This window comes from Ambystoma mexicanum, chromosome 8 (assembly GCF_040938575.1).
Source record: "Ambystoma mexicanum isolate Mex_15411 chromosome 8, UKY_AmexF1_1, whole genome shotgun sequence".
NCBI lineage: Eukaryota > Metazoa > Chordata > Amphibia > Caudata > Ambystomatidae > Ambystoma > Ambystoma mexicanum.
The window spans coordinates 1,365,952,452-1,365,973,994 of record NC_090929.1 but is presented as its reverse complement, the minus strand read 5'-3'; positions in this window follow the sequence as shown (position 1 = coordinate 1,365,973,994).

Sequence of the window (21,543 nt, the reverse complement as noted above, 5' to 3'; positions counted from 1 at the left end):
GTTAGTGTGTGTATTGACGTTTAACCTGCTTTGGTGTGGTGTAGGTGTTTCGGGAATCGCGCATGCTTTTCGCGAACCGGCTTTCCTTATTCGATTCCATGAATATGTTTGTTTTGCATGCGTATGGGTGTGCAATTGTTTGACAGTGGAACATCCCTGTAACGCCCACATTTTCACTTGTTCTTCCTCATTCCACGTGTTCCACCCACTTTTAGGTGGCTGCACAGGCCCGGCCCTCGCGCAAGGCATTAGTCTAGTCGCAGTGATGTGATGGACCAGCGCAAATTCATCGCAAGTCCCGGGTAAGCCCTGCGCATTGCTTTCCATGAATCGCCGAACGGGGACCTGCGCACGATTTCACGCGCATGTACACTATTTTCCACGCAGATTATTCCATGATTCCGGCCCTGAGCGCTTCCTCAGCTGAGGATGTGCTCCACGGCTGGCTTCAACTGTACAGGAAAAACTGGTGTGCCTTTGACAGTCCGTATAATACACCAGACCCCCATTTATAGTGGGCCATGCAAGGCAGGTTTTATTTTTGCTTCCCCTTCCTTGCATGACCAGGGATGCAGGCTGGAGAACAGAAAGACAAAATTTGCATAGAGTGTGCTCCTGCACCTCCCTGTATATTTAGAGGGCCTATGGCGGTGGGATGGTGGTGCTCCACCAACTCTATTAAGCAAGTAGGGAACCAGAAAGCTCTCCCTGCTTCTTGCGTGCGTGGTTTCTTAAGCCAGAGAGCCATCCTGGTGGCGTCTGGAGTCATGGGCTGAAGGTAAAGTAAACATATTCTGACTGTATATGTGCATACAAGTGTCTGTGTCTGGGTGAGTGTGCGTGTGTGTCTCTGAATGAGAGGGCAGCAGTGTGTATGCTGTTTGGATGCATGTGTGAATGAGAGAGTATGTTGTATGGTGTGCATGTGAATGGGATAGCCTGTATGCTAAATGAGTGTATTACTTAATGTGTCTCATGCCTGCCTGGCCCTTGTTATGTATTATTTGATTGAACACATACAGAATGGATTTACACTGAAATATGTTATTAATCTTAAACTGATAACAAATTGTCAGAAAAATATAATGTACATTACATGTGCTTTTACATGTTTGCTACCATTTTTTTCATTTAGAGAAATGTTGAATGGAGAACATGATAGACTGTACAACTTGATTTTTCTTTTTATTTACAAGGAAGTGATAGAATTTAAATTGCAATTCTGAGTGGTCTAGCATATTTATAAACAGAACACACATATTGTCAGATTAAGATCAATAGAAAAGATGGTTTAAATAGCACATTTCGGTTACATCAGACAAACTATATCTCATGCACCTTTTTCATACTGTGAAGCTAAGCTGTGAACTGTTGTTGAACCAAACTGTAGGTTTGTATGTCAGCATTTTTGAAAACAGAAAATGTCCAGTTCCCTGTATTCATTTATAACTGCTTAAAAGGGGTGCATACGTGTTTACTGTGACAATAGGCCTGTTGTGAAAATACAGAAAAACAAGCCAAATGTCTGTGCAATTAAACATTAGTCAGGAAACTGAAAGCAGGTTGCATTTTCCTTTCTGTAGACAACCTTCCAGATAAAGATTGTGGGGGACATCTCTAGTCTTGCAATTTAGGGTACGATCTTTAACTCCTACAGTGATGCAGCAGTGTAGGCAGGTTTTGTTACTGTGCCATGTGATTTTTACAGTCATTGGGCCTCATTACAAGTACTCCGGTCCGGAATTAACACTGCCGGTAAAACCATTCCGGCACCGTTTGCATGTCCGCGCAATCATGACCCGCGGCCCCGGTAATAGCACCACCCTAAACCGCCACCGCGGAAATAGGGTTCCCCTTAATTCCGCCTGCACGGAAACCCCTCCGTTACCGGCAACACGAAACACCGTGAGCATCACAACTAGCGCGGACACGGAAATACTGGGAAAAAAATGGCGGAAATACCGTGATCACGGTGGCGGAACCGCCGCCACCGCGAACATGGCGTCATACACTGCCGGCTGAACTGAATCAGGGCACAGGTGCACCAAATCAGCCCAGCTGGACCTAACAGGCCACTGGGAGCCAACAAAAGGGCCACACCCAGCCCAACACAACACAGAACCATGCAGGCAGCAGGGCTAGTAGCACTGGGACTGGGCCTACTCAACCAAAAGGCAGTACTGCACATGGTGGCAGCAATGGCGCAGAGGAGGAGGCGTAGGCGGAGGAGGCGCATGCGGCAACCAGCCAACCCTGCAGCTATGGCAAACCCCATTGCCCAGCCAGCCCGACCCCGCCGCCAGCCACCAATACCACGCATCAGGGCCTCACCCTGGAACCTCACCCCAGGACAGATCCACACCCTATACCGGCTGGACCGTGCAACAATCATGCACATCACCGCCATGATTGAGGACAACATCAGCAGCCTAATTGACACCCCCACCGCCATCCCCCCCCTCTTGAAGGTTGTCTCAGTTCTGCATTTCCTTGGCACTGGCACCTATCAACACACGGTTGGTGAGCTGCACGGCATATCACAACCGTGTTTCCCAAAAGTCCTGGTACAGGTACTGGATGCCATGTTGCGCCATGTGTCGGAACACATAGCCCTACCCCGCACCCTCCCCGGGGTCATTGCCACCAAGTTGGCCTTCCATGCCATAGCAGGCATGCCAAATTGCATAGGCGCAGTTGACTGCACCCACGTCGAGCTGACAGTACCACATGCAATTGAGGCGGTGTTCCGCAATAGGAAACAGTATCACTCTTTGAATGTCCAGATGGTTTGTGATGCCATGCAACTGATTACACACTGCTGCGCACGTTTCCCAGGCTCATCACATGACTCAATGGTACTGCGGAATTCCACGTTGCCACGGTACATGGAACGCTATGCCGGACAAAGCACGTGGCTATTGGGTGAGTACAGCTGACGATGCTACAACCCTGTCGGAGTGGTGTGTGTGTGTCCAGGCAATGAGCATTGTGAGTGTGCCGCTGTGACCGCACATGCATCACCCCCCTTCCATCTACCAAATACACAGCGGATGCCAAACATCATGAAGGAAGACATGACAGGGCACCACAATGTGCCCGTGCACACGCTGCCACAGCCAATCCCGTCACTGTCCCATGAACCCTGTGCCACTGCAGACACCCACCCTCAATTGAAACACTGCCCCAAAAAGCACGAGAGGCGTGTAAATGATACGACGAGTATTTACTACTTCCGTACAGTGGAGTCACTCTGCCATGTGTGGACAGCACTGCACCATGACATGCACACAATCAAATGTCACCCGCAGGGCACAGCAAACATGCAAGTTAATGTGTAGGCCCATATGCAGTCAGCGACATTCCTCGTGATGGCCAAAACATACCTCCAGACACTGCATGGTTCATATGCATGAATGAATGATGATACAAGAATGCACAGCAGCAGATGAGGACATGATGCCACAAACACTGACATGTTCCCCCATCTACATCCCATGTAGGTGATGCGGGATATGCACTCACGCCATGGTTGATGACACCTGTACGGAGACCAAGGAACAGGCATGAAGAGGCATACAATAGGGCACATATCCGCACACGTGGAATGATTGAGAGGACATTTGGACTGCTGAAGGCCCGTTTCCGCTGTCTGAGCAGATCTGGCGGATCACTGCTGTACAGCCCAGTGAAGACGGGCAAAATCACGCTGGTATGTGCCATGCTGCACAATATATGCCTGCGCAGGAACATCCCAATGCCACCAGACGCAGATGAGGAAGATGGGGATGGGGATGGGGATGGAGATGGGGATGGGGATGGGGATGGGGATGGGGATGGGGATGGAGATGGGGATGGAGATGGGGATGGAGATGGAGATGGGGATGGGATGGCACCGCCTCCCCCTGGGGGTGCACATGATGGCCAGAGAGCACGGGATGTCCTGATTCGCATTTACTTTTGAGTCACAGCACATTCACAGTAATGCACAAACATGGTGACGACAATGAATTAATAGTTGCACTGCAAAATAAATGATCAATGTCCACACATGTATGTCTTGATTTGAAATGGTGATGTATTGATGTAATAACAACAGGGAAGAAGGTGCATTGGTTAGGGAAGCTGTACACCCGGGGCCACCAACCACCCAAACGTGCCCACCCCCACCCAGAGCCCATTGTCCAAACCCCCAAAACTACCTACCCCACCACCCAAACGTGACCACCCCTCTCACACCCTTGTAGTCCACATGTGTCCTGCACTGCCCCACACACATGCCATCACTTCCGTGTGCGCTTCTGTGCAACCTTGCCCAAGGGACCCGTTAGCCTACTCGAGCGCCTCCTTGGACTGGCAGTAGTGGAGCTGGATGGGGTGGTAGTGTTTGATTGGCCAGAATCAGGGATTGAGGGCATCCGTGCCAGATTTGCCTGTTGGCCAACCAACATGGCCTCCACAAGCCTGGAGGTGTGGTCATTGCCCTCCCGCACATGGCGTGCAAGGGTCACTATGGTGCTCGCAAAGCGTCCAATGGACCTCGACAGGCGACGCACTGAGGCGCTGTAGCTCTCCCTCTGCAGCCTGGATTCCTCTAGCTGCCTCTCCACCAGCTGGGTGAGGGTAGCCTGCTGGTCCTCCATCCGCTGCATGCGGGCATTCAGTTCGGCCATGGATGGGGTGGGCGACCTCATGGGACTCCCCAGTGAAGTGGGGCTGAACCCCAGCTCATGGAAGGAGCCCAGGTCTTCCAATGTGGGCATCTCCCCCTGTGGCCCCGTTTCCGAGTGCTCTTGCGGGGCACTGTTATCACTGCAGGCCGCCCCCTCTGCAGTGCTGCTGCCTTCGGTGTTTTGTTGGGTGGCCATGATAGGTTCCTGTGGCACCTGTCTGGACTCAGCCAGTGTTGAGATGGTGGGGATGTTGGTGGTGGTGGTGGTGTGCTGCACATCTGTAGTGGCTGGTAATGTGGCCAGAGGTGCAGAACTGCCGGCAGCATCCTCCTGTGTGGTGGCGGTGGCTAGTGTACTTGCCGATGCTGATTGGCTGGCCTGTTGTGCAGTATCACTGTCACTTGAAACGGCTGTGGGGACACAAAGGGCATGCAATTAGTGTTGTTGTGGTGGCAGATGGGTGCATCACATGCGTCATTAAGATTGTACATTGAATAGTGTTAGTCACATGCATCTGATTGCTGGTGTCTGCATTCAGTGACATTGGTTGCCATACGGATCATAATGGGTCCTTTGGCCCACACATGCACTGCCTGGGGGGGGGTTGTTAATGGGTCCTTTGGCCCACACATGCACTGCCTGGGGGGGGGTTGTTAATGGGTCCTTTGGCCCACACATGCACTGCCTGGGGGGGGGTTGTTAATGGGTCCTTTGGCCCACACATGCACTGCCTGGGGGGGGGGTTGTTAATGGGTCCTTTGGCCCACACATGCACTGCCTGGGGGGGGTTGTTAATGGGTCCTTTGGCCCAGTACTCACAACTGCATATTTACATGTGGCATTCATGTTTGGGCACTTACCGGCATCTGCAGGTGGGCTCACTCCTGCCTCAGCCTGCCCAATCCCATGGATTCCCTCTAGGTGGAGGACGCTGCTGCAACGCTCCTCCCATGCTTGCAGCCTCAGTGGGGAAGGGGGTCCTCCGCCTGTCCCACTGCTGCGTTGGCGGTGCGTGGAAATGAGGTTGCGTACCCTCAGCCTCAGGTCGTCCCAACGCTTGTGGCAGTCCTTCACGTTCCTCACTGCCACGCCCACAGCGGTGCACTTGCGTGCAGCTTCGGCCCACACCTCCTTCCTCCGCTGCTGTGTGGCACGCCGTTGGTCGGCGCTGAACAGCATCTCAGCATTGTCCACAATGTGCTCCACCAAGACGGTTAGCTCCGCCTCGCTGAAGTGCTGTTTGCGCTGCCTCTGAGCAGGAATCCTGGCAGACATGCTGGTGGTCCCTTTTGGCTTCTCAGAGTCAGGATTGTGCTTGTACTGGCTCTGGATGGCAATGGATTGTGCTTTTATATGATGGCCGCCTCTCTGTTTCCTGTTTTGGCGATCATGGTATTTCCGGTTCCGTGTCCGTGGCGGCGGAGGCGGAAACGGGTTTTGCGCCACTTGTGGCTTCGTTATTTCCATTTCCGTGGGGTATTCCGTGACGGCGGTAACAACGTTTCCGAGTCCGTGTGGAGCGCGCGACCGACAGCGTGTAATCGTGCGGTTTTTCCGCACCCTTGCGGACACGGAAACGTTTTTACCGCCATCACGGATTTTGCACGGTCCCGGACTGGCAGGTTGTAATGAGGCCCATTATCGGTAAAGCCAACATGGTGAGTGTTTGTATGTTGTTACACTGGCCTATATTGGTGCAGCCAGTCTCCACACAGTTTCTTACAGTGGCACAGAATTTTCTACTGACATTATGGACAAAACCAAAAGGACTGTGTCATCACGTGAAGATACTGGAATATATTGACAAAGCCAGCATAGACATGTCTTTCTATAGTTTCATAAATTTATTTCGAAACACAAATCAGCATTTCTATAAAAAAAAATCACAGCAATGATATACAAATAATAAGCAATGCAAACGATGCTTCCCAAAAGAGATAACTTCTGTATCCCATTCAAATCTTACAATGAATATGTGAAGCACATAAAAATACATAAGTAAACGAAAATATGACAATCACAAAAGTAGAGATTAAAATGTTAAAAATTGTTCTTCATATCGAATCGGGGACAGGAGCAGAAAATAACCTCATGTCTGTAAAAATATTGTTTTCTTATGTGCCAGGTGCCTTTTAGGAACATTAAAAGTGCCCATGCCAATTTTGCTGAGTTTGCCCACAGTAAGTAAACTGACACTGGGTGATATTGTAGAAAGTTAGTGGGCCTCATTACGACCCAGGCAGAATGGGTTAAACGGCGCCGTAAAAGGCTGCGGCGCCGTTCAACCCGTTCCGCCACATTACGAGGTCCCCTCGCGGGACACGTTAAGCACGCCTGGGAAAACCAGGCGTGCATACCGGGTCCCGCGAGGGGAAGAGGGAGCAAACAACAGGCCATCTCGTAATTGCCCGTTGTTTACTCCCTCTCCCATTCCCATTCAGCCCTATGGGGGCTGAAATGGGAATGGGGATGAACCGTGTCCGTGTCCTCGAGTGAGGAATTACCGGGCCATCCGAACTCGGAATGGTCCGGTAAGTCCTCATTCCGAGGACACGGACACGGATGCGGTTTTGCCGGCAGCCATGCCGCAAATTGCGGCATGGCTACCGGCATAACTTGTAATGAGGGCCAGTGTCTTTTAGTGCTGGTATTAGAGTCGTCTTTCTTATGTTTGTGTAAACAGGGCAAACAAAGATTCTCTATTGCCAGGTCCTCTATTGGTGCAGAGCGTAGCAGGCAAGACCGATCTGTACTGTTATGGTCTGACCATGTCGCTGTAATTGTTCTGAGTGCCAGTTAAATCTGGCCCTTGTTATTGCCATTCGCTGGCTTGGACTAGAAGCCCAGAGTAGGTATTGTTGTACGCCGCTATCAGTGATAATTGCCAACCTTCTGTTGGACGTTTTACGACAGTCCTTGATTGCTGCTATTTCTTTTTGAAAGTGCCTTCTATAGTGCGGTTTAAGGTAACTTGTGCTTCAAAAAAGTGCAGTGCATTTATATTGGCGAGTTTGATTTGTATAGCTTTGAGCCTTGGGATGTTTAGTAAGTTTTCCCTTGTTATCAAAAAACGAACGAGTTCCTGGTTTAGAGCTGGCCTTTTTTTTCTCTTTTTCCACATGCAGCCAATGCACAGCTGGTTCCACTAACAGTTGGTCATTAATATGAAGACAACCAAGTTCCATGTGAGTGCCATGATTTGAAGCGGCACACGGGAGCCCTAAAACATATTGAAAAAAGTAATTTCCTATAACCTGAATTTCATTGGTATTGGCGTGGCCCCAAAGTGACCTATCATATTTAGCCACTGCCCCTGCTTTGGATTCATAAACCTTTAAAACTAGATCCACTGGCTTTGAATTTGACATTGACATGAATCTTTGTACTCCCACTAGGTTCTGTTTAGACCTGGAAGCCTGTTTAGCTATGTGAGAATCTGGTGTAAAGGCCTCAGAAAAACAGACTCCCAAGTAGTCCCAAGTAGTCAAATTCCATCACCAGTGGTATTGCTAGGACATTACTGAGCGTTGCCGGAAATGTGGGAGCCCTATAGTATTATTACCGGCATTATGGGCAAAGCAAACATGAGTATGCACTTATGTGGGAATACTGGCGCATAGCCATGCAACCATCTTGGACATATGTGGGCACAGCCTACATAAGAACTTTTTTGATATACACTGGTAAGGTCCTGGCATATATTTTGGGAAAGGACATCATAAATATGCATTGGAAAATGTTTCTGTGCACTCTTGGTGACTTGGTCTCTTTTGTTTTGTACATGTGCTACTCTACAAAACTGATAGTGAACTGTGTGTCGTTCTACCCAATTGTTCACACAATGTGGGCCTCATTATGAGTATGCGGCTGTGGTAACAACGGTGCCGTTAATCTACCGGTTGTTACCATACCGCATACTCCGAGTCCTGAATGCGGGTGCCTTTCTGCCCGCCAGGCACCCGCTCGCAGACCTTGATGGAAAGCCACCCGCTCGCAGACCTTGATGGAAAGGCACCCGCTCGCAGACCTTGACGGATGCACCGGCACCGTTATTAACACTGTCGGTGTATCCGTCCTCCTCATTCCCATTAGTCCTATGGGACTCGAATGGGGAGTAATTTTTCCTGGCGCCTGGCTATGGGGAATTACCAGGACCACCGGGGCTGTAATGCCCCGGTAATTCCCCATTGCCAGATGCTGGGAAAAAAAAGTTTTTACCAGCACGTAATGAGGCCCAGTGTGTTGTAAAATATTATATTTTATACCATTATTTTAAAAAGAATTCACTGGGGAACCCACTCCCTCCACTCAACCACCAATCCCCTCCCGAGAACCCTCTTGTTTGTTTCGGGTTTCCTTGCTGCGCTCCATCTTGCCCAAATATACCCTCCCCAGAAACCCTCTTTTTTGGTTCGTTTTTCCTTGCTATGCTCCATCTCGCCCAAATATTCTTACAATATGTATATGTCACCCCAATAGAAATAAAAAAAAACACCAGCCACTACTATATGCATTTGCTTAATAAACAAGAGTGTTAATTCGTGATTTTAGGTGAGGAAAGTGGACAGTGCTTTGCCAACATTATTAGCTTTGATGGGCTTTCGAATTCTCATATTGGGTCGATGCTTTGCATTTACAGTGCTGTTGGGTGGCTGAAGTGAAAACATGTACCTCCCCTAACCAAGTGGGTTCATGCCATAGTGACAGCTGCACGCATATGTAGCTCCCCAGAGAGCCTGTGCAACCTGTATTCATATGTCAGAATTCTTGCAGGTCCATCCCTGCACTTTCCGGATTGTATCACCTGCTCTGCAACAAAACAATGTACCTGGATGCGCATATAGACACCTTAAAAACGAATCATATGCTTTAACTACTTTAAGGCGTTTACAGTTCTGCGCTTCAAATAACAACACTTGTATGCATTCGCCTTAGGGATTCAGTATGTGCATAGTAAAATAGAAATTGCTCCCGCAGCGACAATCAAAAGTCGGCCGCCATGCCCACTAAAACCACAATATAACAACACACACACCTGCATAGGCTGCAGAAGACAACCACGGCCTTGAGAAACCTTTGATTTAACAAGAAATAAAAAAACTGATTTCCAAATAGAGGAAAAGTAATACTTAGATCCTTGTCAACGTCAATAGGATATTTGTCACTTATGTGCAAGGCTAGATTTTCAATTTATATTAATAACATGCACTAAGGAGGCTTTAAGACTTTGTATTTTGATTTAAAAAATGTGTCTGGAAATTCAACGAAAACAAAGCAATTATTCTATTAGTCCCCAGGAGTTCGGTTCTCATAGAAGGTGTTGAGAATGCTGATCATGTACGGAGGAAAGAACATGGAATTATTCTTAGCTGAAGGAGAACATTTTTCTTGCTGGATTGTTAATAGAAAAGCAAGGCACCAAGAGGCATTGGAAGGGTTTCCTGTTTACTTAACAGAGCAAAGTTATTTAAAAAAATGTGTAGAAATATTCACTGTGAAAAAACTCTTCTTTCCCTGAGCCTAAGTTAGTGCTTGAAGGAAAAGAGTGACCCCACATGGTCCACGCATGTGACTTGTTACACTGATGCTCCCAACTATTCAGAAGTCAAACAATGCTTTGATGTTGCCATGAAGGAAGGCACTGGTCCATTTGAGTTGGGAGTGGGAGGTCAGTCCCATTTCTCTGTTTTCCGGATGTCCCACTTACCTGTGCAGCTCACAAACGCTGAACCAAATGTGATGACATTTTATCAGGCTTCATATTATTCAATGAACTCTTCTTTATTTGCAACATCAGCAAGAAAAAGTCATTTCTTCCGACGTAGTCACCTGATGCCCACGTCAAATACCTTGATAAAAGGAACAGGGGCCTTCCCACAAATGTGGTTTCATGGAATGAGTTACACATTCCCTCCCTTTTCCCTGATTTCTACGAACATGAGGTATACACAAGAGGAGAACACGAGGATGGTCCTCGGGACTCTTCCATGTTCCATTGAAGCATTGCATATGGCAAGGTGGCGTCGCTAGGTGGGGACTGGGGGGGCCAGGGCCCCCCCTGTGAAACCCTGTCCCCCCCATGTGCCCCCTCTTCCTAAGATGAGCAGTGACCATGTTCTCCCCTTACTTTTGTCTGTGCCCCCCTACTTTTGTCTTTGGCCCCCTCTGTGCCCCACCTAAATTTGATTCCTGGCGACGCCACTTGCTTGCATTCTCCCAGACTTCCCCGATCTGGTGCTTGTGTCAGAAAGTAGGAGGCAACCTTTTTGATGGCTAGGTGATATTTAGGTGTCCAGACATTTGGTCGACCTAAAACTGGTCGAATGACATTTGGTCGACGCAATTTGGTCGAAAACCAAATGGTCGAATTTTTTTTTTTAATTATATATTTAGTTTTCGGGTTTTCGTTTTTTACAAAAATGGGTTTTTAGAAAAAAAGGGGGTTGGGGGGGACCCCCCCCCCAAAAAAAAAGGGGTGAAAATAAAAAAATAAAAAATTCGACCATTTGGTTTTCGACCAAATTGGTTCGACCATTTGTCTGGTCGACCAATTTTTTTCGACCAAATGTCTGGTAACCGATATTTAATGTCTGGCTTCCTTGAATAAAGGAATCTGCAGTCAACCAGAGGAATTTAAGTGGGGGCTGTAGAAAAGGTGCATTGCTCATGGCAGTACTTTCCAGACACCCCCTCCTACCTTACCGTCAAAGTGTATCTTTGTGCCATTGCCTCTAGACGCAGATTAGTGGATGGTTCGCCTGTAGGTGAACATCTATTGGTGTGCCATCTATTGAGGACTATTCATCTTCATCCCCACTACCCCCAAAGTATGCTGCCTTATGAAATATGAATGTGGTCTTGCACTGTTTTTTGGACTGGCCATATCATGTGTTTTATATCTCCAAGGCTTTTCAGCAAGGTGGGCTATATGTATGTGCTGACTGTCCTTCAGGCAGTTTCTGCTGTTATATGTTGCTATAGGGATGTGTGCTGTTCACTGTTGCCATTTTGATGGTCACAGGGAATGTGTGGTCACTGGATTTAACAGGGAGTCATTTGTCAATTTGGTGAGTCATTACGTCCCGTGCTTTTTCTACTTTTCAAAAATAATGTGTGCTTTGCTGCTAATATGAATTACATACTAAGAATTACAGGACACCTTTTCCCTGCCAATGAGTTATTTCTTTTGGATAACTGCATATTTATGTCATGCCTCTTATAATGTGTTGGTGGGTTATGCACAGTTGAGTGTTTCATTTTAATGGCTTCATTCTGCAAGTGTGCTATAACATATCAGGCCTTTTGAGCTAGCACTCCTTGGAAGACATCTTACATTTTGCAGATGGGTTAAATGTTGTTATGTTTAATATGATTTACCATTAACCTATTCAGCATGCTTTGGATAAGCTTTCAACTCTGGCTTTGAAACATGCATACCATGAATCATCTGTGCCATACCATAAAACAAAGTGTGATGATAATGAGGTCTTGATGTTATTATTGACCCAGAGATGGGTATTATCCTATTGCTGACTTCCCGCATGTACAGTCTTTTCTGTTGTGTTTTCAGTCTTTTGAGGTTTAAACTGAGCCTTTTGTAAGGGTTGTCAGGCCCTCTATGTTCTTTGGATACTGCTTGTATCCAAACAAGCAGTATCCAAAGACAACATGTCTTTTCCACTTTTCCTTCCTAAAGTCCAAGCCAGAAGGTTCACTTTGTGTATCTTCAAAAAGAGGACAAAAAGGGGTGAAGCAAGAGGGCTTGTGCGACAGAATGGCACGTCTATATTGGGGAGATCACCTGGAGAGCGTGCACGACTTTTTCGTGAATACAATCAATACTCTTCATTGTGACACTAAGAGTAATCAACATTACATTTTTTTTCTTCGTTGAGCTCTTGGCCTAAATCATTCATAGCATTTTGGTGGTTGCAAGGCAGAGAAGAAAAGCAACGTTCAAATCAACACACTAGATACATAGGATGATATAGGAAAAGGGGGGGATTTCGGAAAACAATACTATGTTTTACTAGCATTTCCTGAGGTTCAAAATACAGCATAGAAAATAGGGTAAAATAGGGGTAAGAGGCCAATATAAAAATAGGAATACTGTTTTAGAATATAAGTTTATTATAAGGGGTACTAAAGGTGGTGCCGACAAGTGGCATGATTTCAAGAAAATCAAAGAGGAAGTGAACAACCATGGTGTCACCGAGCCCACCAGGGTGGAAAAAAAGCTTTTTACATTTACAACACTTGACACATCAGTGGGATCTACAAGACTAAAAACAGTAAATGTGCCACTCTTGAACTGTGAGACACAGTTAATGACAAACATTGCATCCAATACTAATAAAGCAAATATTCAGTTTCTGGGATGACTAGACGGTTCTGTGGCACAGTGGACCCATGCATCCAGGGGCCTGTATTTGACCTTATAGTCACAGGTTCGAATACAAGAAGGTCCACTCAACCCTTCATCCTTCTGCGGTTGATAAAATGAGTGCCATTAAGTTGGGCAACAATAAACATTTGTTATCTGTCAATAGTACCATGATGCCGCTCGGGGTTGAATGTGCACGCTACAAATACACCTGTTATGTGATGACACATTTTTCCATTTCCACACAACATCACTGAATATGTTAAGTTAAAGTATTCAAAAAAGAAACTTTATCAAAATATAATGCGGCAAATATGTAAGACATAGCTATTCTAAGAAGGGAATATCACCGTTTTTAAAAGTCCTGTTATTACACTATTGTTTTACTGCAGGTGCTTTACCCTGAAGCAGACTTTCCCTAATAACTAAGAGGAAAACGTTGCAACTAGTTTTTCAGCTCTAAATGTGGCCAGTAGAGTTCTTTGGGTCTAATCACAACTAGTAAGCAATAGCAACAGTGGTGTAATATTTAGCACTTTAATCAGATGTTCAGAACAGCCCAAAGTTGCGACAGCCAGTTTTGTATCCGACTTAATTGTTGGCAGAAATGTATCTGGCAATAGCAAGAATGGTATCATAGTTAGCACCTTATTAAACTTGAGGATCTGCTCATAGCAACCAACATGTATTTACTCAGTGGCGTAACACAAAATGTGGAGTCCCCCCTGCGAGCCATGCTGCGGGCCCCCCCCCAACTCGGCAACAAATCACGGGTCGTGCCACACTCTGGGCCAGCCTAGATTATCACACTTGCGCAATACGCACGAACGTACTGCTGAAGGGGTATGCCGCACACTGCACTAGGAGAAAGATATAAATATTTGTTTTAATGCAATATACAGCACACTTTCTGCGAAAAATTGGGTATAAAGGTTTTGTAGAGTAACACCAATCCAATACATGCAAGTCACCAGCAGTGCACGGGAACATTAATCCTTTGCTATTAAAAATGCCATGCCACAATGAAAACTTGTCCAACTTGCTGCACAATGTAGGCCAGTGTAGACACTTAACAACATTACAGTAAAGCATGCCAGGCCAAATTTAGACATACCTAGACTGGTTGCACCAAGATGCCAGTCAAAGCAATAACACATTAAAGCCTGCGTCTCCGTGGCCTCTAACAACACAGACAACCTCTATAAAATCTGCAAGGAACTGGTCAATCCTGTTGCGGTCTCTACCACTCCTGTTCCCTCCCAGGTCCTCTGTACAGCTCTGGCCTCTCACATCTCCGATAAGTCTTAGGACATCCTGTCCTCTATCTCCTCTTCCTCTCCCTCTTCCTTTCTCTGCCCCCTTTGGCAATCTCTATCTCTCCTCCTCCTTTTTCCTCTTTCTCTCTGACAACACCTGACAAGGTTTCTAGAAAAGTGCAAACTATAAAAGTGTTGTCCAGACAGGTGCTCCCCTGCTCCTCCAGAACCATCAAGGACCATATTGACACCCTTGCTCCAGCCTTGGTCGATTTATGTAATCATTCTTTTGTCACTGGTCGTTCCCCTCTCCCCTTAAGCACTCCCTTGCCCATTCCTCAAACGCTGTCTGCCGATCCTACCTGCCCGGAAAACTATCACCCAATTTCATTCACCCCTTTCCTGGGCAATCTCTTGGAAACGCTTGCCATCTCCCAGCTTACTCTCCACACTGAATCTGTTGATTGTCTCCATTACCATCAGTCTGGCTTCAGAGCTGCCAGAGGCAATGAAACTGCTCTCCTGAATACCTGTGAAGATCTGCTCCCTAATGTTGATTCTAGCATTCCTTCTTGCCTCATCCTCCTTCTTTCCTCTGCTTTTGACACGGTCAACCACGCCATCCTAATCATCGACTCTGTGAAAACCTGGGCATCACCGATCAGGCCATGGAGTGACTGACCTCCTTCCTCTTGGACCGCCTCTCCCATCCCAGGTCCAACTTGGTCCCTTTGTCTCTGACACCTCTCTCTACCTGTGGTGTTCCCCAGGGCTCTATCTGCTCACCCTGGTTTTTCAACCTCTACTTGGTACCTTTGGCTCACCTGATGTCTACATTCTCCTCTAACTTTCAGTGTTCGGCAGATGACTCAGCTTTCCTTCAGGCTCCCCTCAGCCTCCTCTCCTCTTTCGCTCATTCCTGACTGTCCCCTGCCCCTGCTTTCCCTCTCTCACTCTGGCTGCCTGCCTTGGGCCCTCTTCGTTCACCTTCCTGCGAGGCAAAAAACCTTGGTGTCATCTTCAACGCCACTCTCTCTTTCTCTTCTCACATCTCGCTCGGACGTTGCCAAGAAGTCCCACTACCAGATGCTCCTCCTCAAAGGGACTCTTCCCTTTCTCACTTTCCACCAGAAGCTCACTGTCTCCAGAGCCCTGGTTCTCTAAAGGCTGGACTACTGCAACAGCCTCTTTCTCAATCTGCCTTCCTCTACTCTCCGTCATCTGCAACTAATCCAGAACAGGACTGCAAGACTTATCCTTGGCCTCAAGCCCAGGGATCATATCTCTCCAGCCCTGAAATCACTCCATTGGCTCCCAGTGACTGCAGGGATCAAGTTCAAGACCCTTTGCATTGTCCACAAGGGCTTCTGGGCCCGGGTAGTCCACACTACATCCAATGCTCTCTTCCAAAATAGCTTCCTTCTCAAGCCCTTTGCTCAGCGACCTCCAGTTCTCTAAGGGTTAGACGCTTCTCCAGGCAGAGAGTGGGGGTAGATCTCTCTCCTCTGCTGGTGCCTCCCTCTGGAATGACCTCCCTGCCCCCCTCAAACTTGAGCCTGACCACATGAAGTTTCGGAAGCAGCTCAAAATGTTCCTCTTCTCCTCTGCTTTCTCTCTCTCCCTCCCCTGCTGACCTACCTGCCCGCTGTAACAACTGGTTGCTTGGCTACCCTCATAGTCTCTCTGAGTCCAGGCTCTTTCTTGATCGGTCACCCTTGCACTGCCCCCGGGACTACCATGCACTTAGGGGCTGTAACTGTAACCCTGCAGTCCCTTGTTCTCCTTGCACTACCCATAGCCGCGCTGCCCTGGCTGCACTCACTCAGAGCATTGCTGCCCTGTTTTCCCCTCCCCTCTCCCTTGCACTTCCCACCCTCCCTTTCCCCTTGCACTTATTGTTCTCGCACTTGCACAATCTGAATGACAATAAGCCTAGTAAGATTGTGTGTCTTGACATCCCCTCTATCTTCCCTCCCTTGTCTTGTCGTGCCTAGAAACACTTGTGTACAGGCACGTTATAAATGACTTATATAATATCATTTTATCACAGATGCCCAAAAAAAAATACAATGCCGCAGTAAGAAATGGTTGCACCCAAATGCCAATCTAGGCAGGTAATTACACTTAGCAGGACTGCTTTATCAGAAATGCCCAGTTAAAGAAAGTCATACCAAACTGAGGAATGACTAGACTGGCTGCACCAATATACCTCTCTAGCCACTAATACCACATATCATGCCTGCTTAGCCTGGACATGGACAACCGTTATGATTTATGGCACAATCCTGCCCGCCACACATCCCCTCTCCCTCCCACCCTACCCCAACCTCCAGAGTCAGCTCCTTGGACCAGAATTACCTCCACGTCCCTCTTCCTTGTCCCAGAGTTTACATAAGAGTCTCCTTGCCTCATAGGTAACTACGGGGACGAGGAAGAGTGGGAATAGGAGTAATGCCGATTATAGGTAGCTAAGTCAGGAATTACCTTCATGTTACTCTACCTCTACCAGTACTTGTGTATGAGGCAGAGTGCCTCATACACAAGTACTTCATCATACATAAGTACTGGGGTGAGGAGGAATAGGGCTAGGAGTAATGAAGATTACCAATAGGTAATCAAGGCACTAAACACAAGTAGTGGCACAACACCATTGAGTTGACTGGGCTTCAGCACTCCCCCCGTGAAATTTCTGACTATGTTGACTCGACCTGGCTGACCTTTAGAGCAGTTGCCGGACAGAACAGGACACAGATGTTAAATGGCACCTGGGTTTTGCTGTTAACAAGAACCCAGCAATTACCAACATAAAACATTTCACTGTTAGTGCCTGCCTGCAAATGCCACATTTATTAGGCAATTGAAATTGTGATCTAGGTTTAGTGCTTGCATGCCAGGGGAGTGACTGGAAGGGTAGAGAGGGAACAGGAGACCGACCGCTCATTCTCACAGCAGTCCATAAGTGGGTGCTTTCAGACTTAAAGGGTAGAGTTGACTGTGTGTAACATTGAAGCTGCACTGGAATAGTCTCATTAAAATGCATTAAGAAGTTAGATTCCCCCACAAAAATCAGTTTGCCCCTCCCCACCGCCCGTGGAGTTAGCGCCTCTCCCAATATTTGAGGGGTTAGCCCCCCAAAAATGTAGTTTTTATTGCGCCCCTGAACACAAGCACACACACCATTCACCATATACACACACGCACACTCAGCCATCCATACATTTAAGTGTGCACTCTTTCACCATAAAGGCACACCCATACAGCCATCCATACATTTGAGTGTGCACCCTTTCACCATACAGGCACACACACCCAGGCACCCACCCATACATTTAAGTGTGCACCCTTTCAACATACACTCACACAGGCAGCCACCTATACTTTTAAGTGTGCCCCCTTCACCATACAGGCACACACACCCAGGCACCCACCCATACATTTAAGTGTGCACCCTTTCACCATACACTCACACAGGCAGATACCTATGCATTTAAGTGTGCACCCTGTCGCCATACACTCAGACAGGCTGCCACCTATACCTTTAAGTGTGCCCCCTTTCACCATACAGGCACACCCAGACAGCCACCCATACATTTATGTGTGCACACTTTCACGGTGCACGCACACATGCACACCCATCCACCCATACATTTGTGTGCACCCTTTCACCATACACTCACACAGGCAGCCACCTATGCATTTAAGTGTGTACCCTTTCACCATACACTCAGACACGCATACGTCATGGGGTTGAGGGGAGCCCTATTACTTCAAAATGAAATTGGGGCTCATTACGGATCTGGCGGTAACTGTGTCAGTGCTACCGGCGGGTTGCTGCTGGACTCGTAAAAAATGACCAGCACCTGACTTCCCAGTGCCACCGGGGTATTCCAAGTCCGGCGGTCGGGAAGTCAGGCACCGGTAATTTCGTTAATCCCAATTCCCGCGGAGTCCCATAGGTCTGCTTACCGTGGCCGCTGTGCCCGGCAGGGTCAGATCTGTCGGCACGGCGGCCCCGGCAGGCAGACCTGTAATATGCCGGTCCGGAGACAGCGGTGCCGGTAACCTTACAGGCACCGTTGTTTCTGGACCTGCATGGTCAAATGAGCCCCACTGTTTCTTTTTGATGTCACTCTGACTTCATTAAGAAATAATTTCCATTAAGGACCGAACCATAACGGAAACTATTTTCTTTTTGAAGTGATAGTGCTCCCCTCCACCCCATGACACGGAGGCCTCCAGCCTAGGGTCTTCCATGTCATTGGGTGGGAAGAGCCCTCGGAATTCAAAAAGAAAGTTTTTTTATGTCACTGTGTCTGCATAAAGAAATGATTTCTGTTACAGAAACAATTTCTTTATGAATGCAGAGTGAACAGAGTGAATTCAAAAAGAAATTTCTTTTTTTGGGGGGGGGAATGGCATTTTTTTTCTCCAAGTGTGGCTCCCTCCCAGGACATGTGCTTGTTGGGCCCCTCGCACCGCGGGGGCTGAAGGGGCCCCTGTTACGCCAGTGGATTTACTACATACACAGCCCTAGCACATAACGGCGCCAAAGGCAGCCCATGTGGTGGCTTAACCACTTGGATAGGCTCTCACTGTTACAGCGAAAGCACCCCTACCGATTTAAATTCCCTGGATGTCTGTTAAGTACATGTGTACAGTCACTCTAAAAGTGTGATTCTTTTTAACAACTCTAACAGAGTGAATAGTCCTGACAGTATAAATCCGCTCCACATGGGGTGTAACAGAATAGACTCATTATCAAAGAGTGTGCGGGACGAGGCTGTTGTCATACGGGCAGGGGACATTAATGCACAGTTTGAACCCCTGAATGACACCAGAAGCTGTTTGAGGAGGAGGACATGGCCTGGGACATCCCAGATTGGGTTGCAAACTATCCTAGCAAAACTCACAGGTCTGCCACAAGGATGTCAAAGTGTCCTAGCAAATCTAGCGGTCAGGGCAGCTAATTGGTGGATGCAGGGTGACAAACCAGATCGACTGACCATTTTAGCTGGGTCACACCAATCCCACATCGATTACATTCTCATCTCTGCCAAGCATTTGTATCTTATTGATGATATGCTTGTAATCGATCACACAGAGAGTGACCATTGACCATTGGTAGCCAGGTTTAAGATTGCACATAGGGTTATTAATGATTGCAATGCTAACCCAGTGGTAATTACTGGCAACTCCAGAAAAATTATTAAAAGGGAGCATGTCCTAAATAGAGGGATGGCGGGGCAATTTACACCGCTCTGTTGCCACAGCTGAAGCTGGTGCTCAGCAACACGCTAAGCAGCAGTAAGCTGATAAAAAAACATGAATATATGATGACTAAAATAGCACATTTTGTCACCAAACCCAGCAAATCGGTTCACTATGGCACTGTAAAAAACACAAAATGGTATGATAGTTCTGTCGCCCCGCCAAATCTGACTTCCCCAGATAACATAAGACTGAGAGAAATTAGATCATCCTATAAGAAGTTGGCTAATAAGAAGAAGGCTGATTTCATGAAAAAGGAGTGGCATGAGCTCTTGGTCGCTGTAAACAGTAGAGATAGCTCATTATTCTGGCAAAAGGTAGCGGGAATAACCACAGACAATCTAATATTATCCATGGGAGTATTGCAGAAGAAGCATGGGTAAACCATTGTGCGGATCTTTATGCATCTGATGCTGCTCATCCATGTACTCTGCTATCAACCATTTCCAATTATAACCCAGGTCTCCCCATAGTCCATCTGTGCCTAACCCTTTAGGCTATCTTAGCCCAAAAGGCAGGCAAAGCACCGGGACCTGATCTAGTACCTGTCAATCTCTTTAAGAAGAAGTTGACATCTGGGCTCCCGCATTGTGTGCTATCTACAATGCAGTGATTGAATCTGGCGAAGCCCCCAAATCATGGACAGAAACAACTATAATCCCGGTGTATAAGAAAGGGGGAGGGATAACCCTGCAAAATACAAGCCAATATCATTGCTCAATGCTGCTGGGAAAATATTTGTACATACACTTTTGTTACACATGGCAGCATGGGCAAAGGAGTCTTCTGCAATTAGTCACCTCCAAGCAGGCATCCAACCCAGGATGAGCACTGTAGACCAGGCCTTTAGGTTCTTTTTGATTCACCAAAAATATGTAGGCTTGAGGAAACTGACTCTTTATACCATATTTATTGACCTCAGGGCTGCGTTTGATGGTGTCCCACGCCACAAACTCTGGAGGGACCTAGCAGATAATGGCATACCAACAGGCCTCCTCAGTTCCATCATGAGCCTGCATATGGGTAACACTGGGAAGGTGAGGTGGAATTTGGCAGGCAATACGACTCGCCCCATTGGCATAATTCTTGGCGTTCATGCACCAAGAATGGGCTCTGACCTCATACAACTCTTGCTCTTCGCCAACGATGCCATTCTGATCTCTAAAACTTTAGCAGGTCTAAAAAGACAAGTTAACATCTTCCACAAAGGCTGCATTGATAGTGGCCTTACAATCAACATCTCAAAGACCAAAGCCATGGTATTCGGGCCAGCTAACAGCAAGAAGCGCCCAAAGTTGAGGGTGCCAACAGGGGGTTACCTATTGAGAAGGTAGATACCTTTGACTACCTGGGTATTAGATTTGCAGCCAAAGGTACATGGTCCTCACAGGTAGCGAAGGCGGTGATGACACTGGGTAGAACAAGCAATGCCCTGTTAAAACTAGCAAGCTCGTTTGGTGGTGGTGGACTGTCTCCCTCCCGTGAACTTTAGAATGCACAGGCACGGGCAACTGCACTTTATGGAGCTGATATCTGGGCCTACGCTGTGCAATTGCAAACCAATGAAAATGCTTTGTTAAAAAAAATACTTTGGGCACCAAAGAGCACCACGACCAAGTCTGTGCACATTGAATTAACGCAGCCATTGGTGGCAGACATATTGGCCAGTACACACACATTATGCTGGATACAACTCTGGGTGACTCCTGAATTGACTAAATACAGAGATGCCATCCACGATGTGCAACCAGGTGGTAGCAGCATTCAGTGGTGTATGCACGTGAGGGAAAAATTGAGCTCACTGAGCATGCTGCAATTATGGCGCAACCCGGAAATAATAAATCGGCAGATGAAAGCGCATGTTAAGCAAAGATATTTGCTCAAATCTCAATGTAATATTGCTAGCTACCTCACATCGACAGTCCAAGCAAGGGAATATTCACGTTGCAAGCCAATTCTAGGCAAG